Source organism: Globicephala melas, chromosome 18, assembly GCF_963455315.2.
Source record: "Globicephala melas chromosome 18, mGloMel1.2, whole genome shotgun sequence".
In the NCBI taxonomy this organism is placed as follows: domain Eukaryota; kingdom Metazoa; phylum Chordata; class Mammalia; order Artiodactyla; family Delphinidae; genus Globicephala; species Globicephala melas.
The window spans coordinates 20760541-20777228 of record NC_083331.1 but is presented as its reverse complement, the minus strand read 5'-3'; the positions used below and the strand labels follow the sequence as shown (position 1 = coordinate 20777228).

Sequence of the window (16688 nt, the reverse complement as noted above, 5' to 3'; positions counted from 1 at the left end):
TGGTCCAGGAAGATCCCACATGCCGCGGAGCGGCTGGGCCCGTGAGCCGTGGCCGCTGAGCCTGCGCGTCCGGAGCCTGTGCTCCGCAACGGGAGAGGCCCCAACAGTGAGAGGCCCGCGTACTGCAAAAAAAAAAAAAAAAATAGCATCTAGACATCTGCCATGTGGAAGAGTTCCTGAAAAAACAAAGGCATGGCTGTAGTGAAACAGATCAGTACGGCTGTTTGGCTTAAATGAAACAGATCAACAATACCAGGTGCTGGCAAGGACGTGGAGCAGTTGAAACCTCAGATGCTGCTAATGGGAGTATAAATTGGTACAATCACTTTGGGACCCCTTTTTTGGCAGTATCTGCTAAAACTAAATGTAGGCCAGCCCCTTTGACTCAGCAGTTCCACTCCTGGGCATTTACCTGTTGGGAAACAATTCTCTGTTGGGCTCTTGCATTTCTGTACACCTTGTAAGCAAGGCATTGAATGTCCTTTGTTCCAGACTATGTTTTCAAGGCTGTTTGTAATACTGAACAGCCTTGAGATACAGAGCTAGTGTCTCCCTAGCCAAAGGCAGATTTGCTTCCAGTCTTGGGACACAGATATTGTATCTCCCTCCAGAACTAAAGGCAGGCATGCTTACTGTCCATTATAAAAAAATGTGGGTTCCCCAAGCATTTGTAATACACCCTACTGTGTGTGTGGGCATCATTTGTCCCTTTCTGCATTAATTACCCTTTAGGGGTTGGGTCTCAAAGAACTGGTGCAAAAATGCAGATACTCTGCCTGCTGCTCTTGCTGTGGGTGAGAAGTGGCCCTTCACCTCTGACCCAGGAGTGTTGTGTCTTCTGCCAGCACCCATGAAATGGGCAGGCCACTTTGTGAGCCTGTAAATTGAGTACAATCTCAGACGCATCTTGGTTACGCATTCAGCCCCTGACAGAAGTGAGCATTGTGTGATCAAAAAACATACACATGGAAATTTATAGAAGGATTAATTCATAGTAGCCAGAAGTCTAAAAACCACCTAAGCGTCCTTTCAGTGGGTGCACTGTAGTATATTCCCACGATGGCATGCTACCCGGCTATCACAAGACAATGCAAGACTGCTACACATGTGGCTATATTTCAAAAACATGTTGATTAAGAAAAGCTAGACATAGAAGAGCACATACTTAATGATTCTATGTGTATGAAGTTCAAAACCATGCATGACTGACCTATGGTGACAGGTCTGAACAGTGGGACCTTTGTGTGGGAGCATATTGACTAGGAAGGGACATGAGGGAACCTCTTGTGGGGGGAGATGGAAATATTTTAACTTTTGATCCAGATGGTGGTTAGTTGGATGCATATATATGTAAAAATCTGTCGGGATATATACTAGAGATTGTGTACTTCACTGCACACTATACGTGAAAGAAGAAAAACCAAACAACAAACAAAAAAGAAAGAGAGTGGGAGCGTGGGTGTGCATGGCTGTTGTCTCCAGGTCACTGTTAAATGGGCATATCGTATGGGGCTTAAGGCAGAACCCAGAAAACCTTTTCTTTCATGTTCCCATGTGTTCATTTGATCCTCTAGTGATCTGGTTGCCTGGGATGCTAATAACTAGGGCGATCAGAGGATGGGGATGGGAGTCACAACGGGGACAGGCTCTGAGTATCCAGGGAGAGTTAAGAGTTCCTTGCTCTTGAAAGGTGGGGTCTGGCTGACACTCCCAGGGAGACTGGAAACCAGAGGAAAGGATTGAAGGTATTCACAGCTGTGCCTGGAGTTTGGCAAGCCTAGCCCTTTGGTCCTTGGGGCAGAAGGCTGTTTCCTGAGACCAGATTGGGGGCTAAGGACTGAAACTAATACCACAGCAGGACCAAGGATTAGAGGAGACTAACCCCGGGCTGCGGGCTGAGGCCTGGCTGAGTAAATGTCTCCTCCTGTCTCTGCAGGGAGGCTCTCCCCACCCCTGCTGATGGCTCCAAGTCAATCCCCTTAAGTGAGGTGGGGGCCGGTGTCTCATTGACTCTAAAGCTCTCCCAGTAGCTGCGTACATATTTAATGCAAATCTTAGTTAGGCTTAAGGGGGAAGACATGGGAAGGCAGAAAGGAGAATTTGCTGCCCCCTGGGCTTGGGAGGTTAGCAGTCTGGCCAGTCCCTAATAACTCATTCATCCAATATTCATCTTTGAGATATGACAGTCACCGTGCGTCTCTAAGGAACATGTTTATTAGTGTCCACAAAGATAATTTAGCCCAACATACTTCAAGGCAATTGAAATTGTCCCCAGAGGTGTGTTTCTTTACAGAATTCACCGTGGCTACCTTTCAACATTGGTCCTGTTTTGGTCCCGTTTCCCCCATTGGAGGGTCCTCACTTTCTACAAGGGTCCCAAACTCTCCAGCTGGCCCAAGGGGAAGGAGATGGTCCCCAGGCTCTGGCTCGGCCCTCTGCAGGCTAGGACGGCAACAGCCTGAACAGCGCCTGCAGCGCGGGTCCCCTCTGGGGTCACCCCAGGAGGCTGGGATGGCTTCCTATTTCTCTGCCATTCCCAGTGCTCTCAGGGGATGTTGTAGAAGGGAAGGCACGTGCCCTGCACTTGTATAACTCTCCTATAGCAGCGGCCCCCAACCTTTTTGGCACCAGGGACCGATTTCGTGGAAGACAATTTTTCCACCGACGGTGGGTGTGCGGGGTAGTTCAGGCGGTAACGCGAGCCATGGGGAGCGGCAGGTGAACCTGCGCTCGCTGGCCCGCGCTCACCTCCTGCTGACCGGTACCGGTCCGCGGCCCAGGAGCTGGGGACCCCTGTCCTATATCATCCCTTGCAGTTTCATAAGGCCCAAAACTCTCCTTTCACTGTTCCGCGGAAAGTGGGCTAGACGCGTCGTCCTCAAACACTGCAGCGTGCATGCGAATTACCCGGGCGTCTTGTGAAAGCTCAGACTGCGATTCAGCAGGTGTGCTCCGGGACTGAGATTCTGCGCTCCTACCTGGATGCCAAACCTGCTGGGTCACAGACCACACTTTGAAGTTGAGCAAGGGGCTAGGCCCGCCCTTCCCCGCCCGCTTAGATCCTACTGGGCCATCTCTTTTGGAATCAAATAGATGGTCCTTAAGGACCTCAGACATTCCTCTTAAGTCTCTGATTCTTTTTTTTTTTTTTTTGCGGTACGCGGGCCTCTCACTGACGTGGCCTCTCCCGTTGCGGAGCACAGGCTCTGGACGCGCAGGCTCAGCGGCCATGGCTCACGGGCCCAGCCGCTCCGCGGCATGTGGGATCCTCCCGGACCGGGGCACGAACCTGCGTTCCCCGCATCGGCAGGCGGACTCCCAACCACTGCACCACCAGGGAAGCCCAAGTTTCTGATTCTTTAACAAACTTTGAGGGCACCTTCGTAATAGAGGTGATCTGGCTCCCCTATTCTGCAGGATAACAGCTTGATTTGTCAGTCGTATGGGGTGCCCAGTACCCAGACAGAACCTGGTAACACGGACCCACTTCACAGGAGGGGCAGGGGGGGAGACATAGCTCTGGGGGAATTTTTTTTGTGTGTGTGTTATTATTTTTTTTAATTTTATTGGAGTATAGTTGATTTACAATGTTGCATTAATTTCAGGTGTATAGCATAGAGATTCAGTTATACATATACAAATATTCATTCTTTTTCAGATTCTTTTCCCATAAAGGTCATTACAGGGTATTGACTAGAGTTCCCTGTGCTCTACAGTAGGTCCTCGTTGGTTATCTATTTCATATATAGTAGTGTCTGTATGTTAATCCCAAGCTCCTAATTTATCCCTCCCCCCACCGACATTTCCCCTTTGATAACCATAAATTTGTTTTCGAAATCTGTGAGCCTGTTTCTGTTTTGTTAAATAAGTTCATTTACATCATTTTTAAAAAATTAGATTCCACATGAGTGATATCATATTTGTCTTTCTCTGTCTGACTTAATTTCACTTAGTATGATAATCTCTGGGTTCATCCACCTCACTACAAATAACTCAATTTCGTTTCTTTTTATGGCTGGATAATATTCCATTGTATCTGTGTGCCACATCTTCTTTACCCATTCGTCTGTTGATGGACACTTAGGTTGCTTCCATGTCCTGGCTATTGTAAATAGTGCTGCAATGAACATTGTGGTACATGACTCTTTTTGAATTATGGTTTTCTCAGGGTATATGCCCAGTACTGGGATTGCTGGGTCATATGGTAGTTCTATTTGTAGTTTTTTAAGGAACCTCCATTACTGTTCTCCATAGTGGCTGTATCTATTCACATTCCCACCTACAGTGCAAGAGGGTTCCCTTTTCTCCACACCCTCTCCAGCATTTATTGTTTGTAGATTTTTTGATGATGGCCATTCTGACTGGTGTGAGATGATATTTCATTGTAGTTTTCATTTGCATTTCTCTGATAATTCATGATGTTGAGCATCCTTTCATGTATTTGTTGGCAATCCGTATATCTTCTTTGGAGAAATGTCTGTTTAGGTCATCTGCCCGTTTTTGGATTGGGTTGTTTGTTTTTTTGATACTAAGCTGCATGAACTGCTTGTATATTTTGGAGATTAATCCTTTGTCAGTTGCTTCGTTTGCAAATATTTTCTCCCATTCTGAGGGTTGTCTTTTCGTCTTGTTTATGGTTTCTTTTGCTGTGCAAAACTTTACAGTTTCATTAGGTCCCATTTGTTTATTTTTGTTTTTATTTCCATTTCTCTAGGAGGTGGGTTAAAAAGGATCTTGCTGTGATTTATGTCATGCTCTGAGGGAATTATTAAGCACAGAATGGGAAGTTGGTTTATCTTCTTTCTTTTCACAGTATTTCAATTCATTTTTTAGGAGCGAGTTTAGCTTTAATTAATAAATTCTTCATTTTTTATGGCTGCCTGTAATTTCCTACTATTTAGTTTAATTGGGTTTTCATGTTTGGAATTCAGAAACAGCTTCCTCCTCCGAGTTTTAAGTAGTAATACATAAACAAGCATCACCCTCTTTGGCAGTGCCCGTTGATAGCCATGCCGTTCTGCTGTCACAGAGTGAATTCATTCATTTATTCACTCACTCATTCATTCAACAAATCTATATTGAGCTGTTACTATGTGCCATGGGACGTGCACAAGACAAGGTGGTCCCAGTCTTCACAGAGCAGACTTTCCTAGCAGGGAGAGCACATGCTCACAGGGGTCAGCCAGGGATTTGTAGGAGAATGATCAGGGCAGTACCCTGTGCGGTGTCTTTTCTGCTTTCTCCTTTCTTAATGTCGAACCCATGGGGAGGGGAGGGAATGTAAGAGGGAAAAGAAGGTGCCTTGGGTAGGAGGTGAGGAAGGAGCTAGAATCCGCTCTAGAATCTAAGGGTCTGGTCTCTGTATAAATTACTTGCAAAGGCAGGGGGGTTTGGAAGGACTTTGTCTTCCTCCCTGTACCTTCCGCCATTCCACCGTGGCCAAAAAATTCTTCCATGAATCTAACACTGGATAATATGTCGGAAAAGAGATAAATTGATAATGGCACAAAGGCCTTCCTCCATAAAACACAGAAATGAGGAGTCCTCAATTCTAGCCCTGCTAACGTGCCAGCCTCCTGACAAAGAGTCAGAGTGAATGGAAATCTCTTCAGTTTCTCCCCATTACTGGAACTCAGCATTTCCACAGCATTTGATCTTGGCCGAGCACTTAACAGTAATTTCTTGGCTAATTTTCCCAAGTCTTAGTGGACAAGCCTTGGGATGAAACTTACATTTCCTTGTGTTGGCTAAGAAAGGAACTGAGGCGTAGAGTTGAACCCCCGACCATGTGTGATGGGGCGAGGACAGGGGCACCTGGCCATAAAGGCTCCTAAAGAAATGAGATGTGGTCCCAATTCTTCCACTCCTTCCAAAACCCAAAGCAACTCTTTTCACTTTTCCAGGTCTTCATTTCCGTAACTGTAAAATGAGAATGTTGGCACCTGCCCTCCAACTAGAGGAGAGAGAGGAGATGTGAAAATGTGTTTTAAATGGTGAAATCCATTTGGAAGAAAGTATTATATGGATGCAAATCGTGGGCTGCTTGCCCCAGTGTAATTGTCCTGGCTGACACGTGCTGAGGGCCTGGGCTAAGTGCATTACACGCATCATCTCCTTTAATCCTCCTCTGGCTCCAGGAGGCGGGGACCATTATCACTAGCAATCTGCATCCCGGGAAACTAGAGCACAGAAAGGATGGGTCTCTCCCCAGCAATCCCACTCCTGGGCGTCTACCCGGAGGAAACCATAATTCAAAGAGAGTCATGCACCACAATGTTCACTGCAGCTCTATTTACAATAGCCAGGACATGGAAGCAACCTAGGTGTCCATCGACAGATGAATGGATAAAGAAGATGTGGCACATATATACAATGGAATATGACGCAGCCATAAAAAGTTAACGAAATTGAGTTACTTGTAGTCAGGTGGATGGACCTAGAGTCTGTCATACAGAGTGAAATAAGTCAGAAAGGGAAAAACAAATACCGTATGCTAACACATATATATGGAAACTAAAAAAAAATGGTTATGATGAACATAGGGGTAGGACAGGAATAAAGGCACAGACATAGAGAATGGACTTGAGGACACGGGGAGGGGGAAGGGTAAGCTGGGACAAAGTGAAAGAGTGGCACTGACATATATACACTACCAAATGTAAAATAGATAGCTAGTGGGAAGCAGCCGCATAGCACAGGGAGATCAGCTCGGTGCTTTGTGACCACCTAGAGGGGTGGGATAGGGAGGGTGGGAGGGAGATGCAAGAGGGAGGAGATATGGGGATATATGTATACGTAGAGCTGATTCACTTCGTTTTACAGCAGAAACTAACACCATTGTAAAGCAATTTTACTCCAATGAAGATGTTTTTTTAAAAAAAAGAAAGGATAGGGTCTCTCCCTATAACTTTGGGGTTAGCGGTAGTGAAGCTGGGTTTTGACCCTCGGGAATCTGGCTTCTGAGCAGGGGAACAGAGGCCGCCAGGCCTCCTGCCCCCTCTCTGTGTGCAGCCAAAGCTCAAGTATCCGCGTGTGGGTTATCTGCAGCTCGTATTTCATTTTACTCCAAGCTGACTCTTTCTTGCCATCCAGTTCAGCTCATTAGTTGGCAAGGGAGCTCAGGGACTTAGAACTAATCCTGATATTAAGTAAAGAGCAAAGCATAATTAGGAAGATAAATCTTCTGGGGGAAAAAATGCATGTAACATATTCCAAAGTCAAGCGTGGATGACTTTTCCCATCTTCTAGATGATCTACACCACTGTTCTCTTTTTCTAGCCCAGATAACTATGGCTTGATGGTGGATTTTTTTTTTTTTTCTCTGATCAGAAGGGAATGAATTCTGGTCAAAGAAATTTCAGAAAATTCTGCATAGTATAAAGAAGAAAATAGAAAACTCAGAAGGCCACTATCCTGTTGGTACCACTGTTAATGTTTTGGTGGGTATTTTTTTCAAAGCCTTTTAAACATAAATACCTAAATATTATATGTATGGTCTTGTACACTGTTTTTTCCATTTGAGAGCTTATGGAACAATACAGTACATGGCAAACAATGTTGATTAGCACCAGCATTTTTATTGGCTCCATTGGCCTCAGAGAACTCATGGAAGGCTCATATGGAGGGTGACATAATTGGTTTTGTGCACATCTGGCTGAGAGATACAGTTGCATGCCTACAATCATTTATTCATTCATTCAGCAGACCTGCCAGATATTGGGCATAAAAAGAAAACTAAGATTCAGTTCAGGTCTTCAAAGGTTCACTGTCTTGTTTCAGAGTCTCTGCATCAGTTTCTTTTGTGGCCTAATCTCACTGTCCTCTGTTGTCCCCTCCGCCCTTGTCCACAGGGTCCAAGAAGTAGCTTTGTCCCTGGAAGCAGCCAGGCCTTATTCACTGACCCTCCCCCCCACCTCCAGTCCCTTCCCCTTTTTGCCTCTGGGTTTAACAGTAGCATAAAACTAATTTATAGCTCTTGCCAGGAAGAGGACAAGTTTTCATCTCAGCCCGTCATGCGAAAAGCTGTGGTACAAATGAATAATTGTTGACCCATGCTACCTATTAGAGATTGTGCTGGGGTCACCTCGTGTGTTGTTTTAACACAAGAAATTAAGGGCCCTGGCAAAGGTTTCCACGGGGACTGAATTGGTAATGAGGTAGAACATTGTCTTTGTGGGTGACCTCTCCCGGTGCCATGTTCACAGCGGGGAGGAGGGGATGGGACCTCGCTTCCGCGACCCTCCCACGAGAAGGGCCAATTCTGCCTGTGTCCACTTTTGATTGTAGGCTCAGGGCCATTTTCTCCCAGGGTCCTTATCAACCAGCTTGTGTCTGTGAAAGCAACTAGAGTATGCTGGACACCATGTGATGTGTTGAAGGGGACACGCACAGAGACGTCGCTGTTTTGGCCATCAGGGGGCTTGCCAGCACAAGCCATATGTGAAGCCATATGTTTCTGTGATATAAGAGAACGTGGAGTGATGCAGGCTGCGTTCCCTCTAGTATCAAATGGCTTGAGTTATAGGAAAAGGCTTGTGCAGGGGTTGGCCCTTGAAATGGACCAGAAATGATGGATGAGAGCTGGGTGGTGGAGGGTTGGGAAGAGAGTGCTTCCGGAGGCCAGGGAACAGCGTGAGCTTGGTGAGGAGCTAGTCTTTTCATGGACTGGTGAGGCCTTAGCAGAATAATGAGAAATAAGGCCGAATGAGAAAGGTGTGACCACATTACCAAGAGCTTTGAGAGCAAGATGGGGTGGGGGGTAGCATGGGGATTCACTGTGGATTGGTTTCATATCCTGGATACATGATCGTGATACACAGGGTGTATTGAATATGCCATGCTTTCTAATATTAGTGACTGAAAATTATAATGGAAATAGTGTGCATAGAGCTCTTCACACAGCAGGAGCTCAACAGATACTTAATAACACGTTACATTATTCATTGTTTTGCCTTGTCTTCAGTCAAGAGCTACTGCCTTAAACCATCACTTTAGCATTTGAAAGTGTTTTCATGCCTAGTGTCTCATGTACTCCTGAATATAGGGAAGGTCAAGTGCACTTGTCACCCAGTTGATGACATTTGCTGATATTCCTACATTCTAGGCATTGGTCTAGGCCGGCAGCAAAAGACTCTGGCCTAGTGTCACAGTGGCAGAGAGGCTGAGTTTCGGTGCAGATGCTGCCCGTCCAGGCTGACTCTGGAAGATGCAGGTAGCAGGAGGGGAAAACGCTCTTCATGGAGATTGGGACATTATGTAAAAGAATCAGCCAGAAAATTGGTTAAAAAAAAAAAAAGAGTTTAAGGTTCAATAAAGTGGCAGAATGACAGGAGTCTAGTTTTTTCCCAGCCACTGACCTGATGATGAGGGTGGTGAGGTTACAGAGCAAAGTGGGGTGAGCCAGGGAAGGAACTATTGATTTTATCTTTCTTTTGTATCTTGGAGTATGGTCCCTGAGCAGAAAGGAGAGTGGGAAAAGCTTCTGGATTATTAGGATAATTCTCAGCTAAGGTATTCATACGCTAGACTGGGGAGTCACATTGGCTGTCACTAGGAGCCACGGTTCATGTTTTGGGATAGGGGGTGGGCTTCTCTGGGATGACGCACTATTTTAAAACAGAGAGCAGAGACCTTGGAGAGCTTCATGAAAGTGCCCTGCTAGCTCCAGTTCTGCATTCAGCACATTGCCGTCCCCAATTAATATTGCCCTAGGCAAGTGAAAGATGGCAGAACCAGGAGTTCTGGGTTGAGCAGCCTTGGATTATAAAGCCTGTTCAGTAGAGTGTGGGCAGGAGCAACTTACTCTTTGAAGTAGTTTGAAATGGGGACCGCAGTTTATACAACTCTGACTTTCTCAAGTCACTGGTGGGTACGTAGAGGTGATCAAGAGTGTCTGTTGATTTGCCTAAAGCTGGAGTGTATGGATTTCATTTTATTCATTCATTCATTCACTCAGCACACTTTATCAACCATCTTCCATGTGCCAGGAACTGTGATACATCCTGATGATAAAATGATAAATAAGGCCTAGTGTCTGCCCTCTAAAGAGAGGACAGTCTGATGGAAGGACAGGCTGGAAAACAGACAACTACAGTACATGTGTGGTCAGTGCTATGGTAGAAATATGGCCAGGAAGTGATGGGAGCAGAGGAGAGACAAGGAGAGAAGTCTAGCCAGGGAAAGTTTCATAGAGGAGTTGATAGTTGAGCACAGCCTTGAAGGACAAATAGGGACTACCTTGGCAAAGGGCAGGTTGTGGGGAGAAGGAAAGGACATTCAGGTAGACAAAAAGCAAGGACATGTCAACAGAGTTGAAGGCTACAAATAATTCAGCCAGCCTGAGAAGTCGAGGTGGTCGAGGTCAAGGTGGGTGGGAATGATGAGAAATGACACAGAAGAGGCCATGGAGCTGTGGATGCCCTGCTAAGGAGTTCGGTCTTGTCATGAAGGCTTTAGTGGGTCCACTAAAGGATTTTAAGGGGGAAAGGGAAGAGGCTGACATCAGCAAATTTCTTACTAAAAATTTGACACGTAGATGGGGTGGGATGTAAAGAGGGATATAAGGTTAGTAGCAGTTAAAGTGTATATTTTTATCTAATTATATACACCCCTTTTTAGAGGTGCATATAGTTGTACACTGAAAACAGATCGATTCCTAGAAATTAAATGGTGGTTGGAACTTTTACAAATAGAATGGTTTTACATATTACATTTTTAAAAATAAAATCACTTTATATGTAATTTAGGTGAGTTCATTATTACCATTCCTACTATTAATATATTAATATTCTATAAATACATATGAATTAAAACAAATCTATCTGTAAAAAGCAAAGACTTTTTTATATTGCACATACTCCATCTTAGGCTGTAAAGTCATACATTCAAGTTTTGTGTACACTATCAGGTATTTTCTTTAATTATATTTTTATTTTGAACTCATTTTAGACTTAGAGAAAAGTTGCAAAAAGATTTCAGAGATTTCCTATGTCCTGTGAATCCAGCTTCACCTAATGCTAACAACTTGTATAACCATCTTGCAATTGTCAATATCAGGAAAATAAAATTGGTGCAATGCTCTTAACAAATTACAGACCTTATTCAAATTTAGCAATAAGCTACTTCCTAAGTCTTGATTAGCATATGTTTGTTCAGGGAATCACTCAAAGGGAATAAGGGGAAATGAGAAGAACATTCAAGAGAAGGAGAGGAAAATGGCTCTTGACTTGGTGGAACATGTACCAAGTGTCCTGCGTGGAGAGCCTGGGTTGACCAAGCTGGATCTAACTTCTTGTCTCACGTTTAAATTGATCCACTGGGGTTAGTGGGCAAAGGTGGGACACACAGAGGGGTCTCCTTTCCCCCAGAGAACACCTTGAGTCATTACTAAAGGACAGTGTACAAATATGAAATGAAAATAAGCAGAGAGGAAATTTGTAAAAATTATGAAACAATGTTTTACTTCAGCTAATGCAAATGTATGTATATTTTCCCTAGAAGAGATGAGTTCACAAAAGTAATCTCAGAAGAGATGGAAAATCTAAGAAGCAATAGAGGAAGCTGTCATTCCGCTCTCACACCCTCCCAAGATGCAACCACCAGGCCCAGGTGGTTCCACAGAGGAATTCCACCAAATCTTTACCAAACAGATGATCCTTATTATATTTAAATTGTTAAGCAGACTAAAAGGAAATCTGATTTTTAGAAAACCATCAAAATATTAATAATAAAATTTAATGAAGATAGCACAAAAAGAGAGTTTAGACTAATCTCATTTATGAATATTGGTGTAAATTTCTAAATAAAATGGTACAAATAGAGTATGGTAGCAGCATTTTGAAAGAATAATACCCCTTGGCTAAGAAGAATTCATATCAAGGATGCAAGAATTATTCAATATTAGAAAGCTGTTAATATGATTTACCATATAAATAGATAAAAAGAGAATTACATAATTATCTTCCTTGATGTTGAAAAGATATTTGATAAAGCAAAAAATGAGAGAAACTATCTGCAAATCATATATCCAATAAGGGGCTCATATCCAGAATATATAAAGAACTCTAACAACTCAACAACAAAAAAACAACCCAATTAAGGATTTGAATATGCATTTCTCAGAAGAAGATATATAGCCAATAAGCACATAAAAAGAGTTCAGTGTCATCAGCTTTCAGAGATATTCAACTCAAAACCACAATGAGATACCAATTCACACCCACTAGGACGGCTAAAATAAAAAAGATAGATAACAAGTGTTGGTAAGGAGGTAGAGAAATTGGAACACTCATACACTGTGTGTGGAAATGCAAAATGGTACAGCTGCTTTGGAAGACATTCTGGCCACTCCTCAGAACATTAAACATAGAATTACCATGTGACCCACTCCTAGGTACATACCTAAGAGTAATGAAAACTTAAGTCCACACAAAAAGTTTCACACAGATGTTCACAGAAGTATTATTCACAAGAGGCAAAGACATGAAAAAAACCAAATGCCTATCAACTGATAAATGGATAAAGAAAAGGTAGTATATCCATCCAATGGCATATAATTTGGCAACAAAAAGGGATGGGTGGGACCTTCAAGAAGGCGGAGGAGTAAGATGTGGAGATCACCTTCCTCTCCACAAATACATCAAAAATACATCTACATGTGGAACAACTCCTACAGAACACGTACTGAGTGCTGGCAAAAGACCTCAGACTTCCCAAAAGAGTCTTGGTGCTCCAGCTGGATGTCAGGCTGAGTCCCTGACGTGGGAGAGCCAGGGTCAGGACATTGGTCCACCAGAGACCTCTTGGCCCCACGTATTTCAAATGGCAGAAGCTCTCACAGAGATCTCCACCTCAACATGAAGACCCAGCACCACTCAATGACCAGCAAGCTCCAGTGCTGGACACCCCATGCCAAACAAATAGCAAGACAGGAAAACAACCCCACCCATTAGCAGAGAAGCTGCCTAAAATGACAATAAGTTCTCAGACACCCCAAAATACACCACCGGATTCTGTCCTGCCCACCAGAAGGACAAGATCCAGCCTCATCCACCAAAACACAGGCACCAGTCCCCTCTACCAGGAAGTCTACACAACCCACTGAACCAAACTTACCCAAGGGGGGAAGACACCAAAAACAACGGGAACTACGAACCTGCAGCCTGCGAAAAGGAGACCCCAAACACAGTAAGTTAAGCAAAATGCGAAGACAGAGAAACACACAGCAGATGAAGGAGCAAAGTAAAAACCCACCAGACCAAATAAATGAAGAGGAAATACGCAGTCTACCTGAAAAAGAATTCAGAGTAATGATAGTAAAGATGATCCAAAATCTTGGAACTAGAATGGAGAAAATACAAGAAACGTTTAACAAGGACCTAGAACTAAAGAGCAAACAAACAATGATGAACAACACAATCAATGAAATTAAAAATTCTCAAGAAGGAATCAATAGCAGAATAACTGAAGCAGAAGAACAGATAAGTGACCTGGAAGATAAAATAGTGGAAATAACTACCACAGAGCAGAATAAAGAAAAAAGAATGAAAAGAATTGAGGATAATCTGAGACACCTCTGGGACAACATTAAACGCAACAACATTTGAATTATACAGGTCCCAGAAGAAGAAGAGAAAAAGAAAGGGACTGAGAAAATATTTGAAGAGATTATAGTTGAAAACTTCCCTAACATGGGAAAGGAGATAGTCAATCAAGTCCAGGAAGGGCAGAGAGTCCCATAATGGATAAATTCAAGGAGAAACATGTCAAGACACATATTAATCAAACTATCAAAAATTAAATTCAAAGAAAAAATATTAAAAGCAACAAGGGAAAAGCAACAAATAACATACAAGGGAATCTCCATAAGGTTAACAGCTGATCTTTCAGCAGAAACTCTGCAAGCCAGAAGCATGTGGCAGGACATATTTAAAGAGATGAAAGGGAAAAACCTACAACCAAGATTACTCTACCCAGCAAGGATCTCATTCAGATTCGACAGAGAAATTAAAACCTTTCCAGACAAGCAAAAGGTAAGAGAATTCAGCACCACCAAACCAGCTTTACAAGAAATGCTAAAGGAACTCCTCTAGGCAGGAGACACAAGAGAAGGAAAAGACCTACAATAACAAACCCAAAACAATTAAGAAAATGGTAATAGGAACATACATATTGATAATTACCTTAAATGTAAATATATTAAATGCTCCAACCAAAAGACATAGACTGGCTGAATGGATACAAAAACAAGACCCATCTATATACTGTCTACAAGAGACCCACTTCAGACCTAGGGACACATATAGACTGAACGTAAGGGGATGGAAGAAGATATTCTACGCAAATGGAAATCAGAAGAAAGCTGGAGTAGCAATTCTCATATCAGACAAAATAGACTTTAAAATAAAGACTATTACAAGAGACAAAGAAGGACATTACATAATGATTAAGGGATCAATCCAAGAAGAAGATATAAAATTGTTAATATTTATGCACCCAACATAAGAGCACCTCAATACATAAGGCAAATGCTAACAGCCATAAAAGGGGAAATCAACAGTAACACAATAATACTAGGGGACTTTAACACCCCACTTTCACCAATGGACAGATCATCCAAAATGAAAATAAATGAGGAAACACAAGCTTTAAATGATACATTAAACAAGATGGACTTAATTGATATTTATAGGACATTCCATCCAAAAACAACAGAATACACTTTCTTCTCAAGTGCTCATGGAACATTCTCCAGGATAGATCATATCTTGGGTCACAAATCAAGCCTTGGTAAATTTAAGAAAATTGAAATCGTATCAAGTACCTTTTCCGGTCACAGCGCTGTAAGACTAGATATCAATTACAGGAAAAAAAACTGTAAAAAATACAAACACATGGAGGCTAAACAATACACTACTTAATAGCCAAGAGATCACTGAAGAAATCAAAAAATACCTAGAAACAAATGACAGTGAAAACACGACGATCCAAAACTTATGGGATGGAGCAAAAGCAGTTCTAAGAGGGAAGTTTATAGCAATACAGTCATACCTCAAGAAACAAGAAATGTGTCAAATAAACAACCTAACCTTACACCTAAAGCAATTAGAGAGAGAAGAAGAAAAAAACCCAAAGTTAGCAGAAGGAAAGAAATCATAAAGGTCAGATCAGAAATAAATGAAAAAGCAATGAAGGAAAAGATAGCAAAGATCAATAAAACTAAGAGCTAGTTCTTTGAGAAGATAAACAAAATTGATAAACCATTAGCCAGACTCATCAAGAAAAAAGGGGAGAAGACTCAAATCAATAGAATTAGAAATGAAAAAGGAGAAGTAACAACTGACACTACAGAAATACAAAGGATCATGAGAGATTACTACAAGCAACCATATGCAAGAAATAGACAACCTGGAAGAAATGGACGAATTCTTAGAAAAGCACAACCTTCTGAGTCTGAACCAGGAAGAAATAGAAAGTATAAACAGACCACTCATAAGCACTGAAATTGAAAGTGATTAAAAGTCTTCCAACAAACAAAAGCCTAGGACCAGATGGCTTCACAGGCAAATTCTGTCAAACATTTAGAGAAGAGCTAACACCCATCCTTCTCAAACTCTTCCAAACTATAGCAGTGGGAGGAATACTCCCAAACTCATTCTACGAGGCCACCATCACCCGGATACCAAAACCAGACAAAGAGGTCACATAAAAAGAAAACTACAGGACAGTATCACTGATGAACATACATGCACAAATCCTCAACAAAATACTAGCAAACAGAATCCAGCAGCACATTAAAAGGATCACACACCATGGTCAAGTGGGGTTTATCCAGGGAATGCAAGGATTCTTCAATATACGCAAATCAAACAGTGTGATACACCATATTAACAAATTAAAGGAGAAAACCATATGATCATCTCAATAGATGCAAAAAAGCTTTTGACAAAATTCAACACCCATTTATGATAAAAACCCTCCAGAAAGTGGGCATAGAGCGAACCTACCTCAACATAATAAAGGCCATATATGACAAACCCACAGCCAACATCGTCCTCAATGGTGAAAAACTGAAACCATTTCCACTAAGATCAGTAACAAGACAAGGTTGCCCACTCTCACCACTCTTATTCAACATAGTTTTGGAAGTTTTAGCCACAGCAGTCAGAGAAGAAAAAGAAATAAAAGGAATCCAAATTAGAAAAGAAGAAGTAAAGCTGTCACTGTTTGCAGATGACATGATACTATACATACAGAATCCTAAAGATGCTACCAGAAAACCACTAGAGCTAATCAATGAATTTGGTAAAATAGCAGGATACAAAATTAATGTACAGAAATCTCTTGCCTTCTTATACACTAATGATGAAAAATCTGAAAGTGAAATTAAGAAAACCACTCCCATTTACCATTGCAACAAAAAGAATAAAATACCTAGGAATAAACCTACCTAAGGAGACAAAAGACCTGTATGCAGAAAATTATAAGACACTGATGAAAGAAATTAAAGATGATACAAATAGATGGAGAGATATACCAAGTTCTTGGATTGGAAGAATCAACATTGTGAAAATGTCTATACTACCCAAAGCAATCTACAGATTCAATGCAGTCCCTATCAAACAACCACTGGCATTTTTCACAGAACTAGAACAAAAAATCTTAAAATTTGTATGGAGACACAAAAGACC

General features: G+C 42.3%; 1 protein-coding gene across 1 annotated transcript in view; it reads right to left on the bottom strand.

Annotated features, from left to right (window-relative positions):
- The window catches only part of SIAH3 (siah E3 ubiquitin protein ligase family member 3), a 79028-nt gene that overhangs the window by 20823 nt on the left and 41517 nt on the right, over window positions 1–16688 (bottom strand). The gene's annotated exons all lie outside the window — the stretch shown is intronic.